The sequence below is a fragment of the Serinus canaria genome, chromosome 5, assembly GCF_022539315.1.
Source record: "Serinus canaria isolate serCan28SL12 chromosome 5, serCan2020, whole genome shotgun sequence".
In the NCBI taxonomy this organism is placed as follows: Eukaryota; Metazoa; Chordata; class Aves; order Passeriformes; family Fringillidae; genus Serinus; species Serinus canaria.
The window spans coordinates 15,610,901-15,627,571 of record NC_066319.1 but is presented as its reverse complement, the minus strand read 5'-3'; the positions used below and the strand labels follow the sequence as shown (position 1 = coordinate 15,627,571).

Below are 16,671 nucleotides of genomic sequence, written 5' to 3'. Positions count from 1 at the left end.
GAGCTCTCTCTTACCACACCGGTCCGAGATCCCGGTGTCGCTCTGCTCCGCGGCCTTCGACGCCCGTGACTTCCCCCTTGCCAAGAGGGTCCCATGGGAAAAAGCAGTGGTGGTGCTGGCCAGAGCTGAGGCTCAGCATCCTCCAGTGGCACCTTTCTGGTGACTCCTGCAAGCCCTGGAGGAAAGGGGGGAAAGGAAGAGGATTTCAAGGCATCCCTTTCTGGAAAAAGCATGAGTCAGAGGAGAAGGAGCTAAACCCAGGACTTCAGGGAGGGTGTCAGTGCTTCTGTGGGAGCGGGAGAAATGCTTGGGGCAGAGGACAGGTGCTGGTGCCATGTGGACGAAGACTCCCTCCCCAAAGAATGGGCAGAGGTGGTGGCTGGGGAGTGGCGGAGCAGCTCCTGGGTACAGCAGCCCTGGGGGGATGTGCCACGGGAGGAAGGGTGATATCCTTTGTGGTCACAGTAAGGAAAACACCATTCCTGATGGCCAGGATGAGATGGGCATGTTGCAAGTGCCCCAAGCAAAATCAGCCAGGGAAGGGAAGAAAGGGAGGTAGCCAGACAAAGGCAAATAAAATCAGGGAGGGAGGTTTCTCCTTTATCCCAAGAGTCAAAGCAAACCACGTGTGTATTAGTACATGTGTACATATTTAGGTGCACACACGCTCACTCTCCTATGCACCCAATGTCCTAAATTCAAAGGTAGTTTGTTCATTTCTCTTTATTCTTCTAGGATTCAGACAGCAAAAAACCCAATAATTGAGAAGCTTCTGCTCAGTACGACTGCCAAGCAGACATCAGGTTGGCTGCAGCACTGTTTGGTGTGGATATGGCTCTCCAGTGATTCATAACCAGCCCAATGAGAGCAGGGTTCATCGGTGCCCCAACCAACAAAAACACAACTGCAATGTTTTCAGTTCTTTCCCTTCTCCTTTAAAGAGAAATACACACACACGCAGAGGAGAAACAGAGCTAGAGAATGCTTTCTAACCTGGTACAGCATATTACACTAATTTGGGGATGCTGTTACTCATGCATCATTCATGACCCTGCCAAAACCGGGAACAAACAGTCCCTACAATCTTGATCGGACTGTCTGAGCTGAGCTTTGTAGAGTTTTCCAATCTGAAAGAGCCCAAATAGGAAACATCCTTCCCCACTGCTAGCTCCTGTAATTGGCAGCATAGCAGGCAGTGTCCTTACCCTGATCTGCTTCTCTATTGATATTTTTGTCCAGCAGTGACTGCAGGGCAGGTGAAGGGATCTGCAAATGTCATGTGCTGTCATCTTTCCACTGGGTTGCATCTGAGACCTCAAAGGCTCTGTGTTGGGTCAGCTTTCCCCATGGTGGCAAAGTCCCTGGAAACAAAGAGGAAGTTGAACACGGACATCACCTCTGCCCTGGAGGTAAAAGCATCTCCTTGCTGAGATGGCCTTTGTTCTGGTTGCTGTGGTGTTCATGCTTTTTGGTGTCTTGTTTGACACCACAAGGGCGGGGGGGCACTGCTGCCAGCTCAGCCAGAGGCATCTCCTCCCCCCAACATTTCTTGGTGAGGAGAGAAGGGGAAGTCACAGGATCAAAGAATCATTGAGATTGGAAAAGACCTTAAAGATCATCAAATCCAGCTATCAACTCCTTCAAGGTGTCTCCAGCCATGGCTGAGAGGGGCCAGGAAAATGTGCTATTTGTATACGTGCCATGAGTGCATCTCGGCACCACACTGAGAAGGATTGACAGGAGCTGCAGAAAGGCTGAGTAAAATTTTCCAAAATACCTAAGTGATGTGGAAGCCTCCTGTCCTATTTTTAAGATGTGACTGAAGCACGTGAGACCCAGAGCCTTAAAGGTATCTGCCTCTGCAGATAGATTTTTAGAGCTGGGCACCTAAAAGTGCAGCTCCATCCCCCTGCCCTGATGATCCATCCTCCCCAGTCTGGGATCCTAACCCCTCTCAGTAACATCATTTCAGACCCTGACATCCAACAGGAGGTTTCCTCTTCTGCAAGCCCTGCAGGGACCTGCGCAGACCTTTCTGTCCATCCTACAACAGATTTCCTCTCTTTCCTTCACTTCAGAGTTGCATTGTACTTGGGTTTTACTTCCAGCCATGCTGCCCCTGGGGATTTTTTCTGCCTTCTTTCCTTTGCTTTTGCAGAAACCCCTGCTGGGTGATAATTCCCCTCCAGCCCAGCCAACTTCCAACTGGGACCCAACCCTCCAAGTTGCTTTCTGTGGGCACATTGCTCACAGCAGAACTTGTAACTCCACAATAGGAAGCAAGGTGAATTAGCTGTGTCTTTTCCTGCTGGCCAGTGGGGTCTGTGAGCTCAAGCCCGGATGGCTCGGCCCAAAATATCTCAGGCTGCTTCCTCAGCTATGAAATGTCTCCTATTTATTGCTGCTGATTATTGCTAATGACAAAGGCAGGTGGCTGGGGACAGCAAGAGGAGAATGGCAAGGCTCAGAGAGATCGGAGAAGATAAAAAGGTCAAAAAGCAGTTATTTTAGCTTTCGTCTTTGTGCAATTTTGGAAGCAGAGGACTGTTTCCATTAGATGTAGAAAGCACAGGTTTTAGCTGCAAGAGCACACTCTTCCCACTCCATGTTTTTGCAAAACTTTCTGCCTATTTGTAGCACCTCCTGCTGTATTGCTCACACCAGCCCTCCTCGCTCAAGAAATATACTGGAGCCATACGTCGGAGCCGTATGTCTCATCGGCATAGTGAGACTTGAGCAGAATCTATTGCCAGAGGCAGAAATACTCTCATGGATGCAGCCAGTAGAATAGGTGGAAATTTTCCAAATTTCTTTTTGCAGAGGGAACATTTATCCCTGTGAAAAATGCTGAGGGACTGAAGGAAAGGCTTAATAATGACTTTTATGACATGTCCTTTCCCATTTCTAACTTTTTTTGATTGTCTTTTCTATCTTACAATGCCCTTGTGGAGCCCCTACTCTCTCACTGATGTCAAAGCAGGAACAGTGAGGAAAGAAATATTGTCACCCAAGCTGCGGTGCTGAAAGCTCCTTCTTGTCAGCACTGATACAAATAACCATATAGATACAGGACGTGCTCCTAAAGTTTCTGTCATTGCGCAAGGGCCCTTCTGGCCTCTCAGCTGCTGCTGCAGAGCAGTGCTCCTGGCATTCCCATGTTTCTCCTGAGAAAATCCTTTCCCTATGGACCAGGAGATGGCATGGAGGGTGCTGCTTCACAATGGTGCTGCTGTTGGTTAGAATGGAGGGAGAGGTAGGGAGGAGAAGATGAGGGTTTGCAGAACACCAGCAAAAGGCAGGCTGGGTGCTGGGAGCCTGGACACTTCAGCTGGCATCTCCAAACACCATCTCTGCTGTGAGAATTCACCCAGTTTTTAAGTGCCAGAATGTCTGTTTTGCTTTACTTTGAAGTTGCACGATGCTGGTAGAGCCATCAATGATTTGAGCTTGTTTCTCTGCCACCAGTCACATGCTGAACCCTGGGGACCACCACACACCCTTCAGGTACCATCAGTTACATCCCTTCTGCTGTGATGCATCACTGGCCCTCACACCAGGGAGCTGCAGACATGTGGAAGCCACGGCTGCTCAGATGAAGGCCTCTGATAATTATCCACCCTCCCACTTCCCTGCTGCATGGACCAGATAGCTGCAAGCCAAGGCCATTACTCAGCGTATCATCAGGTGTGTGGCTGTGTCCTGAGCACTCCAAATTGGCAGGGAGATGACTATTGGAAGGAAGCTGAAGCCAAAAGGGCTGTGGGATCTGGCCAAATCTGCTGTCGATTTTAAAGCTGATTCCGCTGTTCCTCCCATGGAGCAAAACAACCATATTTTTCATTTTGCAAAGGACAAAGCTCAACAGGGCTTTAATTTTTTTATTTTCTTTTTTTGGCTTTTTTTTTGGTTGCGCTTGCTAGGAATTTATTGAATGCTGTTACACTATTCTTCTTGCTGTCAGGAAACAGGCTGACTGCCCTCCCAAAGTTTGGCTACTGAGCAACTAGGCTGCATGGGGCTTTTTGGCCAGTGGTGAGGCTACTGTCTTAGATGGTGGCCTATGAATGTCCTTCAAACACTTGGCATTGAAGTGCTTTGCCGTCAGCCTCTGGAAGTTCCCCTATCAGTGGGAGGTGAGTGGGTAAGCACAGCTTCTGGGCCCAAAGAGAGAAAAAGGCTACTACCATAAAATCTGTAACACAGCATCTGCTTTGGTTTATACTCTGTGTGCTGCATTTCAACCTCAGAGAGTGGCCTTGAGCTGCTCGGGATGTGTGCTGCATGGGCCAGGTCTGTTGGGGAAGGTGCCCCATTCCCTGGCATTGTCAGCTCATCCCACAGGCTGAGAAATGCATAGTCCTTTGATGGAAAATTTGTGAAGCTGAACCCTCCTTCCCTATCCCTTCAGTGGCAAGCATGGGAAGAAAAAGCCTGCAGTATTTTCTTGGGGTGGGGATGAGCAGCAGAAACAGGTTGTGAGAAGGGACAGGAGCATGAACAGAGCAGCAAATTGCACCCGTCTTCTACTCCTTCCTCCTAGTCATCCGTCATGATTTTGCACCTGACCCATCCACCTCCGTATACAACAAAAATTTGGTGCTTGGCCGCCTGCCAGCCATCATCTTTCTGTGCTGGAGTGGGTCTTATTCAGGGGAAAATTCCCCTGCCCTGGAGAAACCAGAGTGAGAGGCAGTTTCCCTGGGTTTATTCCATTATTCATTGTTATCCTCCCCTCGGGCCGCCCTGAACAATTTCCTTCCCCTCCCCTCCATGTACAGCCTTCAAATGGTTTTAGAATATGGCACTGAAAAATAAAGTTTAAAAAAAACCACCAAATACCCAAGGCATTGAAAACATTCAAATATATTGCTCAGCTCTTTCCTCCCTGCACCATTGTCTTAGGAGAGCTGGCACGAGACCAGACTTCTTTCTTATTACCAATCTTAACTATTCCACTGGGCATCGAAAAATAAAGCCCTATAAAAGTCACTAATTAAATAAGTTCTCCCATCTGACCTAATACAAGCAACATGGGAGGTTGCGTGCTTTTTTTTTTTTTTTTTTTTTTCTTGAGCTTGTTTTTTTTCTTTTTCCCTCCTTTTTGTAGAGCCCACTTTTCTGACGGGGATTCGTTGTTTTTCTGGTAGGGGAGAGGGATTTCAAGGTCATGGAATGAATAAATGATGATAATGCGTGGCCGCGGGGAGAAGCGAGCACAGCGAGCGCGCGACGAGCACGGCAGCAGCCGAGGTGCTTCCTGCCTGCCCGGTCCCTTCCAGCGAGGACAGGCCTGCAGTTGTCCCTCCCTGTGGCTGCTGAGAGTGTGCTTGTCCTCCCTGCTTTTGTTTGCCATGGTGGCTGCTTGCTTTTTTAATTATCGTTATTAGTTTCTTCTCTCACGACTCCAGAGTGGTTGATTATCTCATCTGAATGTCGCCCGCCCCAAGGCTCAGTGGGGCTCCTTGGCTCCGGGCCTTGTGGGATGTGGGCTTGCCCCAAAGCAAGCGAAACAGAAAATTAACGGCTGTATTTCCTGTTATTCTTGGGAATTTTAGATGGATGCATGAAGATAGATACTCGCCACACTGAGCTGTGGTGGTTCCAGTGCTGTGTGCCCATGCTCACTCTTTCTCTCTGCTCCTTGGACTTGAGCCCATAAGCGGGTGAGTTGGGCAGCTCCAGCTCACTGCCCATGGCCGGGGCTGCATGGGGCAGTGCTCTTTCCTTTTCTCCTGACTCACTTGCTAATGAGCTCTCCTCTTGCGAGAGCATCCTGAGGTTTTCTAATAACAGGAAGCGGCGCGCTGCCTGCCCCGGGGTCCAGCCACATGCGGGAAGAGGTGTGGCTGCCTCCAATTTCGAGGAACACCAGTGTCATGACCTGCCCCAATCACAGCATGCTCTCCCCTTGGCATCCACCTCGCTGCCTCCGGCACTGTTGTTTCACTTACTACCTGAGTAACCCAAGGGATTACAGCCAGGATTGGCCCTGCCGGAGCAGACGGATCGGGGGACAGGGTTGCAGCTGATGGAAAGTGGCAGGTAGGGGTGGGGATGCCGAGTCCAGGGGAATGTGCAAATTTACATTTCTGCTGCAGCTGCCCTGGTCCAGGTTGGCAAAGATCCTGAAGTCTTCAGTGAAACAGGTGCCAAAGGGTTTGGCAATCACCAGAGGATTTTCCAAATCTCTTTCCCTTTTTGAATGCAGGATCCCTGGCAGTGTAGGGTCTCGTCCTTTAATGAAGCGATGGATGGGATCTGCCCAGCCAGACAAGCTCTTCATCTGGAGAGCCCGGCAGCGCAGATCCCTGGGGACACCTCCCAACAGTCCTGATTTAGCTTATTCTAGGCCATGCAGGGAATTATTAGCTGCAGGAATCTGCCTCTCTCCTCTCCTCGTTGAGACTACTTTTCCTATTTTAGCTTGGTGCTTTGCTTTCCCCCCACATGAGCTATTTATTCTATAGCTTTTACACTATAAAATCTAGGAAAAATAAACAGCAGCTGAGAGGGGGCTGTGGCTATCAGGGAGGGCAGGGATGTGTGCACAGAGCTCGGAGAGGGTGGTGGGAGCCTTCCCTAATGCTACCTCATGCAGTATGATCCCTGAGCCAGGGAGCCAGCATCTGCCCAGCTTTATTCCTGTGGCTGTTGTGGTTAAGCACAGCTGTTTGTTTCAAGCCCAAGGTAGCAAAACAAACCAGAGTCACCTCATGGAGCCAGCAGGCCCATTGCTTAACCCATGGAAAGACTTCACATGATTTTTCTGTGACCAGTCACTTCAAATCTTCCGTGAAATGCCCCCTGGCCATTAACGTTACGTGAATATTCCTGTGTACTCATTTATTAATGAGAGGGCCGTGGAAATGACAAACCCTAAACAAATGCAGGAGGCTGTTCATAGAACAATTATATTTGCTTTTCACCAGCTTGTGGCCTGGAAAAAACATCGCCGAATTTGGATCATGTCAATCTAGTCATGAGACAAATATGTTGTGTGACTTGGCTTAAGTGATGGGGCTCTCCACTGGCTTTCCAGGGGTTAGTGGTCGCTTTCGGGACTCAGCAAGTTCCAATTCAGTTGACACTTCACACGAGTTGCATCATTTTTCTGTGTACCATCTGTAATCTCAAAAGGCTTCCTGCCTCACGGGTCTTGTGCTGAATATGTGGTGGAAAAAAGTATCAAAGATACCTGCCCAGGCCTCCTGGGAGATGGTTTCCAGAAAGGAAAAGCAAATAAGTTGCAGACCTAAGGCCAGGATGAGGACAGCATGGAGCAAGCTCATTGCCAAGCTTCCTAAGACATTCTGGTGAAGGCCTTAGCAGGATCTTCTTGGCATCTTAGCCTGCAATTCAAGGGAGGAACCCTTCAAATTTCTATGTTCTTCTCTGCAAAGAATATGAGACACATGCACTGTTGCCAATTTATTGCCTCGGGAAAGTTGATTATGGGAGAGGCCAAGTCTTGAGCACAGAGAGGAACAGTCCTCCATCAATAGCAATGATCACTGAATATTTAATATGATGTCCAGCATCATAAGATATCTCAAATGGGAAGAGCTGTGGACTTGACTCTCTCTCTGGTGACTTTCTCTGGGCAGCAGAGGACTCTTGTTGCTATCTTACATTGTGAAGTTCCCTAGCAATATCTGTGTTCCTTCAGGCTACCCAGTGGGAATGACTTCTATTTTTCCATGGGTTTAAGCCTGACAGCAAGAATTGGTGTTTGGATGCTGTTCTGGGAAAAGATGGAGGAAAGTCACATCTCTTCTCTACCCAGGAAAGGTCACGGATAAAAGATAACAATTTACTTTTCTTCAGGTGCTTTCTTTGGGAGGCACTGCCTGTCTCCTGGCAGTTCTTGTGCTTCATGCTCAGTGCAGTGAAAGCTTTTTTGGTGGGAGAACCTGGCAGTGGGTGAGGTGGTATGAATTAGTGTTCTGCAGAGCAGCAGAGGGCTGCAGGGCTTTTGGTAAGTAAATAAACCATTCGTTATTGAGCAGTAAAGAAAATGTGAATTGCCACAAAGCTTTTTCTGCAGGAAAACGTTGTCAGCTCATGATGGACGGCCAGGTTTAAGGCAACAGGGAAACTAAGTGGATCATAAATATATTCTAGCTTACCCTCTAACAACAAACCTCCAGAAACAGCTTTTGGGTGGTTGGTGCTTAGGGACTTTAAAAGACAAAATAACTGAGATGTCTCCTACAGAAGGCATGCAAATGAATCAAACTGTATTACAGTTTTGTTTAAAGACCTCCATAGAGAGTACAGAAAATGGGGTATTGTCTGGTATTCAGGCATACCTTAAATACATCAGTTCAGCTTGTCTTTGCATCCAAGTAAATCTGTAATCAAAGGCTTGGTAAAAGGACCTTGTCTTGACTTCTTTTTCTTTTTTTTTTCTTTTTTTTTTTTTTTTTTTAATGCTTCAATGAAAATACCCCCATGTTTCTAGCTTGTTAGGACACAGTCAAGAAGGGAATAACTCATTACACACTTCATTATTTTCCAGATAGCAGAGGAAATCTCCTAGGAATATTTGAAATATAAAGGGTAGTATAATTTCTAAAATCAAATTACATTAATTTTGATAAAGTGTCAGCATTTGCAACTAATAATGCAAATGCTGATTTTTGGGGGGCCATTACTCAATATGCATCTCAGTAGCAAATGAGACCAGGATTGCCTTATAAGCAGCTGCTCTGTTCATTTTCTAAATAATACTACAAAATATGGTATAGATGGATCCCTCTGTTTTACCTTTCCTTATTTGCAAATCAAAGCTTCAGAATTATCCCTGATATTTTGCAACATGAGCCTCTGAGTTACAGAAATGCTGAAGCAAATCCCTACATGCAAGCAGCATTTGATGGGCTAAAATATTCTTTATGATAGTCCTAAAACCAGAATTACCCAGTCCAGTACCTGCTGAAATTTACAGTGGTACATTAAAGCTATGAAAAACAACCTCTGACAAATAATTTGGTCATAACTCTCATTTCAGTACACATTATGGTGAAGCAGTGTAAGTGGAAAAGGATGCTATTGGGCACCACCTTTCAGTGCCAGACTCCAGATTTCAACTCCAACAAGCAAAATGATCTTAACCTACTTTATGCTTTTTCTCTTGGGGAAAAAAAAAAAAAAAAGAAAAAAAAGTCCTATTCATTTTTTTTTCAGAAACTCTCTATTTTATAATATGTTTGAAACTTGAGAAGAGACTGGATATGCTTTGTCTCCATGAGACCTACTTCATTCTGATAGATTTAGTGGAGAATGTGTCTGTGCTCCATGAATCTTCCCCTAAGAAATAGCTGAATGTATTGTTTCCAAACACTAATTCTCTCAACTTCTTAAAATCCCTTGGCACTTATTATATTCATTCCTCACAAGCAGTAGTGAAAACAAATGTTCTTTGTGTAAACAGATTTTGACAGAATGTGGGAAACTTAAATAAATATGGTTAGAATATGGTATAAAAATCAACTTCAAATTTGAAGCAAACTGAAAGTGCATGGGTAAAGAGTCTTGTCACTCATCTTCAAAAAATATCCAAACCCAAATATATCCCGAGATATATTAAAACAGGTAAATATCAGCTCTGAGGCTCCCAACTGCGTCATATGTTTGAAGACATATTTACATGAGAGCTGTGTAAATATACAATGTTAAGTAAAACAGTTGCTCCAAAATGTCTTTTCACATAGAACATGCTCTCGTATGTGTCATTCTGCTCCAAGAAAAATGAGCATCCTACCAGTGGTGTTTTCCTCAGCTGGCCAGAGGTGTGGGGCGTAGCTCTTCCTTTGGGGTGGGCAATGATGTCATAGGACTGATGGAAACTAAGGGTATTTTGAAACATTTACATGGCTTATTTAAGTTAGGAGGAAAAAAAGAGAAAAGTACTTACTCCAGAAAGCACAACTGGCCACAAAGACTTTCTATGAGATTGGATACCCTGGGTGGTTTTCAGAGGCATGAGGCCAAAGGCCAAAAGAGCAAAGCCACCCAAAAAGTGTCATAATTACCCTTTGGGGCAATGGCTGCATGAAATGGAACTTCTGTATAAAGACGAGGAAAACCCATTAAGTAATGTTATTGACATGTGTCTGACATCGCCGACAGCCAATCAGCACTTGCCACTTGTGCTCTGGATTTCTGAAATCATTTCTAAATGGAATAAGGGGTTTCCAATCCATAATGTCTTTCTACAGATGCTACAGGATGCAGGTTTGCCAGCTATTCACGTTCCCAGCCTACATGCTGGTAATAAATTCAAAATTTAGTTGAAGCAGGGTAGTAGTCCTCTGTTATATCAGTATTGCAAACAAGTTTCAGCTTCATGCAATAACATAAAATTGCCATATATCAGCATTTCCTAAGCACCTGTTCCTGACAGTGCCAAGCCACTCTGAGAATTACAGGGGGAAGAAATGAGAGAGACCATTTTCCATGTGAGATGTAGTGCTGTGGCAACAAATATACCTTTTGATTACATAGTGCAAACAGACTTCAGTGCCAATTTCAGAGGCAAAATGAAGGAAAATAGGGTTCAGACGATGCTACAAGCCTGAAAAATGTGTCTGGACCACATAAGAAAGGCATAAATGGAAGATTTGTGACTCCTGAGGTTTTTAAGCTTTAGGGTCCAAACAGCTGCTTTACTTCCATGTTTAATAGCAAAGCACTTTTAAGGAGAAGTGAAATCAGAGCTGAAAGAGGATCAGCTGAGTAATGCAGTTGTACAACCAAAGCTGGATACCCTTTTACTGGAGGGTGATATGGTGCTCATAAAGAGGGAGGTAGTCCTGAAACCAGGCAATATCTCCTCTCCAAAAGCCCTTCTCCTTACCTGCGTCATGACTTGGACACAGGTTCTGTTGGGCTGGATGTGGAGAAAAAGTTTTCTAAAGGACAGCATATAAGCAAAGTATGGTCCCACTGCCTGGGCTTATGGAGGAAATGGACTCCTCTCTCTTTTTATGTACCATGAGGTGTGAAGATGATGATGGCTCTAGAGAGTTGAACCTTTTATTTGATTTTTTTTTTTTCAGCAATAAGGCTCTGCCCCTTTAAAAGTATTTCTTTTCAGAGCTCAGAGCAAATCTAGATTTGCTTAATTTAAGGAAGTTGACTCTGCTTTTGAGAAGCAATATAGTATTAATAATTCCAAAATTCAGATATTAATCACAGCTAAAAATGACACTTCAGAAAGTGCATGACTGTTAATCTTTTGGAGGTGTTTTGGATGTGCATCTGCTGGATGAGTTGTACTTTACAACTTGGGTTGGGATGGCCAGTGAATCACAGATACTATTTCTGAGACTTTTACTTAGCCTTCCTTATACATATGTTATACCAATCTTAGCACATATCCTGATGGCTTTACTGTGTCCTTTTGATCACTGAATCAGGCTGCATGATCTGATGATGTGTTATGCACCAGGAGCAGCTCAAACACAACCTTCCTGTCTTGCCTACACAGTTGTGGTTGGTGTGATGGCTGCAGATTGAGTTGGACGGTATCTGGCATTCTTTGTGGGAGTTTCTGATCTTCCCTGTGTGCCAAGCAAGACCAGCTAAGGTGTCCTTCATGTAGTCAGGAATGCCAGGACCCAAGGAGGGACACAGCCCAGCAGGACAAAGCAGATGTGGGTGTGAGACTTTCCCATTTCCTCCACTGGGATGCCCAAGCAGACATGGACCCCAGATTTTCATGCCAAGACCCTTCTCTGCCTTGCAGGGACGACACAGTGAAGGGTGGCAGCTGCTCACCCGTCAGTGCCCCAAAGCCATCCTTCCACAGGGTCTCATGGAAGGGAAGGGTCCCTTGAGGGAGAAGGATAGGGCTGCCTGGCTAGGTGAAGAAAGCCAGCCCTCGGACCACCTCGTGGTGGGAGGCGGACTTGTTTATCAGCAGAGCTTGCCTGGTGCCACCCCTTTTCGTTTTGGATTGAGTCAACCCCCCAGACACCAGTGAATGTGCTCTTGTAAACAAACACCATGGTTGTTCAGTTTATGTTGCTGCTGTTGCTGCTGTTGCTGCTGTTAAATGTTTTTCTTCCTTTTCCAGATAAAACTGCTTTGCCTTCAGAAAATGGGGCAATATAACCTTTGCAGACACTTGAGCAACTTTTAAATGTTCTCGGTTGGGATGGGAGCCTTTGCTTTCCTGGTGAAAAAGGCATCACCATGGGCAGTAAACAGCCCTGGGGCACTGGAGAGGACACAGTGAAAGTGCATTAAAAATATAGAGAATCAAAACTCTTCCTTGACCTCACCACCTTTAGTGACATGTGGGAAGAGGTGCAACAGGAGTGTCCAATGGAGTCCACAATGTCTTGTCTGTCTCTTTCATGTTCCTGTTCTATTTTCCTCTTTGTTAAGTGATTTTTAAATTCATTTTAAATTACTATTCTGCTCTTCTCATGCTTGTGCAGCCCTGGTTATACTGATAGCTTCCCTTTGCCCGTGGTTTAGCATTAGTGGTTAACAGCACATGGTGTCCTACCAGCTGGTGTATGGCTGGCCCTGGAATTTATGGCTTTTTAGGGATGTAGTGTCCCCTCTGCTGTCACCAGAGTGGATAGTTGGATGCCTCTGGCAGCAACACTAATGCAAGTCTTTGGTTTTCCCATTTTGTCCTTTCCTGCTCTCTCTGTCAGACCTGGTGGCCCAGGAAAAGAGGGAAGCTGTGTCTTGCTCAGGTGCCAGATGCTGCTCGGTGTGGGGAAGAACTTGGTTCTGTTTCCCAAGATGCCTGTGCATGTCTTTTGCTTGGCCACAGCAGCAAATTGGAAGTGGTGGGGCCATCTCAAAAATCAGAGGGGATTTTGCCTTTGCACATCAAAGTTTGGGTATTATGAAACTGCAGATGACTAAACTGGTCTCATGGGACGTTGCCTTCCCTTGGGAGAACGTGCTCTCAAGGGTTTGTTTCACTCATGCATTAAATTGAGTGACTTCACTGTTGTTAACTGCAGAAATTCAATTTTTTCTATGCTTACTACAATAGCTCAGCCACACACTGGGAGCTTTAGTAAAGAAGAAATTACACTTCATTTTAGGGTCAGCCAGAAAACCTTCCTTGCCACCAGCTTTCCTCTTTTTCTTTTTTCAGTTTTTCCCCTTGAAGCCATTGAAAACCAAGAGCCCCACTTCACACAATGCTTTTGGTATCAGTGGAGTCCTCCTTGCCACACATCAAGCAACCCTGCAGCAGCATGGCAGCTCTGCATCCTGACACAATCAAGTGTGAAGGTGAAGGGACATCAAGAAAAGCAAGCTGCACGTTCCTCCCCCTTGGCTCGCCTCTCCCAGCGCTGCAAGACACAGAAGTTGAAAGTTAAGCTTTTGAGTTACCAGCAATTTCCACTTTGGTGCATTATTGACTTTGCTGCAGCGCTTTTATAAGCCTGTTTATAAGACAATAGACAATGGGAGAAGTTGCTGAGGCTCCCAGTGGACATATGTTGACAATAAACCCCTGTAACAGAGGTCAAATGTGTGTTCCCAGAATAGCAGAGGGTAACTTGCTGCCTGAGGAGCGTCACACTGCAAACGAACTGATACAGAAGAGAAGTCTGATTGTTTGAGCCACTGAGTCAGCTTGGCCCAAGAAGACTAATTTTCCAGGAGATCTGATCTCTCTATTTGCTGCAAGGATGTGACAACATATCTCTCCCATTGGTAATGCTTATGTGTATGCAAAGGTCCCTGTAGTCATAGATATAAAGCTGTTTGAAACTATTTGGAGTGTAGAGGCAGCAGCACCCTGAATGTCATGTTCTTGACCAGGTGCCCCCGTTGGTGGAAAGCCTCTCTCCAAGTGAGACACGAGAGTGAATCAGACAACAGTTTCATGTGGGTGGGATGGCTCTGCACAGTATTGGGGGAGTGAAGAAAATACAAAATGCCGTGTCCTATTTTTAAGAAGTTGTAACTTCGCTTTACTTTTCCCCCTTGTATGAAGTCTCCTTGGGCGGGAAAGCATTTTTAACACATGGTTTGCAAAAAAAAAAAAAAAAACGGCTGACCTAGTGGAGATTTCATCTTTTGCTGACCACTCCAGCTCCTTGCAGTTGCCAAAAAGAATTCAGAGCTTCTTTTTTTTGCAGTGTCTTCAGATACACTGATTATGCTCTGATAGCCAGAAAATGGTAGGATGGCTGACTGAATAGGACAACCCAGAGTCAGTTGTGTCAAAGACTAATTTCTGGCAGATGGGCTGCTCAGATTGGGTTTCATGTTCTGGGAGTCTGTCACACCAAGCTCTCCCTGGTGCTACAGGAACTGTGCTGTCTGCAAGGTGTTTTGAGTAGCAATGTGAGCACATACGTGAGCACTGGGGCAGGCAGGATGGTCTGCACAGGCTGCAGAAGCACTTTGGCAAACATAAACTCTCTCTTTGAAAAAACATGGGTGTCAATCTATAGAAAATGCATCCATCTACAAAGTCATCCAAAACTGGCCGTGGGACAGTCCAAGTCCCCTCCATGTGCCATCTCCACAGCAGCAGGGAAGTGAAGTTGCTAATATGCAATGGCAACAATTGTCCTATGTTTAATGCTTATTTTTACTCTTCTTACCTCAATTTTTCCTGGCACATGAATGGCTGAAAGCAGAGGCACCACACCCTGGTGTGGTAAGGGATATTAGAGTGGGAACACATGCCAGGGTTACAATTAGATCCTAGGTCTCCCTTGATTGGCACCACAACAATTTTGTGACAAACTTTGTCTTACGAGCATCCAAAGCTCTGGCCCAAGAAACAAGTGTTGGTTTCTTTTCATTCTGGAGCCCTTTAGTGAGCAGCAAGCAGTGGAGATTGGAGGCAGCTGCACTGTAAAGGTCATGTTGGTGGGCTAAATACATTTTCTTTTTCGGAATACTGTGTTGCTAAAGCCAGTGGAGTCACTTAAAGACCCTGAGATGTGCAAATTAGGACCACAAGGCCAAGCAAGCAGAGGACTCTGCATCCTGGCCAATCCCTCATGCTGTTGCACAGCTATGTTCCATTCAACTTGCAGACTGGGCCTGCAGTTCAAACGGGCATGGATCAGGGTGTGAAGAGTGACAGGGTTAATGGTACCTAGCAGAAAAACTGGAGGGATAGTGTCTCCAACCAAATGTGTGGCTTCAATATTTCCCAATCAAAATATTGGTTCTTCTTGATTATTGAATTTCTGCAGCCAAATTCACAGCTCACCCATCCAGCCCAGTACATTGATACCTTCACAGCAAATGGTTCATTTTGAGCAAAGTTCCTCGAGGGTTTTTAAAATTATTTTCTACTGTCTGATCTAGAATAGGTAGGTAGTAAAATAATTATTACATCCCTGAAAAGACGTAGTTACTTGTGGAAATCTTCTTCTACTTTCATGAATTCCACTGCTAGTGGTAAGTTTTGCCTTCAAAAAGGAAGCCAGCAGTGACAATCATGACCTGGACACCCCTTTGCTGGTATAGTAACCATGAAGGTCTCGCTGAAGGAACAATTTATTTAGGTCTTTTAAATTATCTGCATGTCTATTTGACAGGGACATTCACTTTCTTGAAGTTTTTGCTGTCCAGCCACATAACACACTTCTCCATTCTATGCAATCCATGGGAGAGAAAAACTTTTATGATGCCATGAAGTCTAGTTACAGCAGGTAGCTGATGAGTCTTCACATCCCCCTTAGTTTTTATGTCAAATCTTTCACAAAAATGCCAGAATTCTAGGAGGAGTGGGAAAAGTACCTGTTAGACAGTCAAACAAAGCAAGCAAATTAGCATAGAAGGTAATCTGAAGACCCAGCTAAAACACTGTCCTGAAAAGGGCTTACCCATCTTCATCTTGTGTCAGAGTTGGAAATAATATCGAAATGTTTCTTCGCCATTCCCTAGTAAACAGGTAGCAGTGAAAATGTTTTGCAGGTATTTAGACATTAATAACCTAGGAATAATAGAATTGTAGTATGGTTTTGGTTGGAAGAGACCTAAAGATAATCTAATTCCAAACCCCCCTGCTGTGGACAAGGACTCCTTCCAGTGGAACAGGGTGGTCAGAATCCATCCAACCTGGCCTTAAACACTTCTAGAGATGGGGCTGGAAGTGAAGGCCCATCAACAACTTCTCCACAACTTCTCTGAGCAGCCTGTTCCAGTGTCTCACCATCCCCAAGTAAACAATTTTTTGCTAATATCTAATCTAAACCTACTCTCTTTAAGTTTGGAGCCATTGCCCCTTGTCCTGTCTCTACATTCTCTTCTAGAAAGTCCCTTTCCATCTTTCCTGTAGGCTCCCTGCAGGTACTGGAAGGCTGAAATTATTCAACCTGAAGCCTTCTCCTTTTCAGGTTGAACAACCCAAATTTTCTCAGCCTTTCCTCATAGGAGAGATGCTCCATCCCTCTAATAAACTTGGTGGCCCTCCTTTGGCCTTGTTCCAACAAGTCCAAGTTCCTTCCTGTGCTGGGGACCCCAGAGCTGGATGCAGCACTGCAGGTGGGAGTCTCACCAGAGCAGAGGGGAAGAATCACCTGCCTCACCCTCCTGGCCATGATCCTCTTGATGCATCTCAGAGCCCAATCCTTTCACCTGTGTCATTAATGAAGATTTTAAATAACCCTTGTTCCCATAGAGACCCCTGAGGGACATTACTTGCCACTGAGTCCATTGGGA

The 16,671-nt window shown here is 45.5% G+C and overlaps 1 long non-coding RNA gene across 1 annotated transcript; it reads left to right on the top strand.

Moving 5' to 3' along the window:
• Positions 1-155: 155 nt before the first annotated feature.
• LOC108961281 (uncharacterized) lies at positions 156-13,974 on the top strand. Its single transcript, XR_001989507.3, has 3 exons — positions 156-1,409; positions 3,466-3,684; positions 13,127-13,974. It is a non-coding gene; the product is annotated as an uncharacterized LOC108961281 (long non-coding RNA).
• Positions 13,975-16,671: the final 2,697 nt, after the last annotated feature.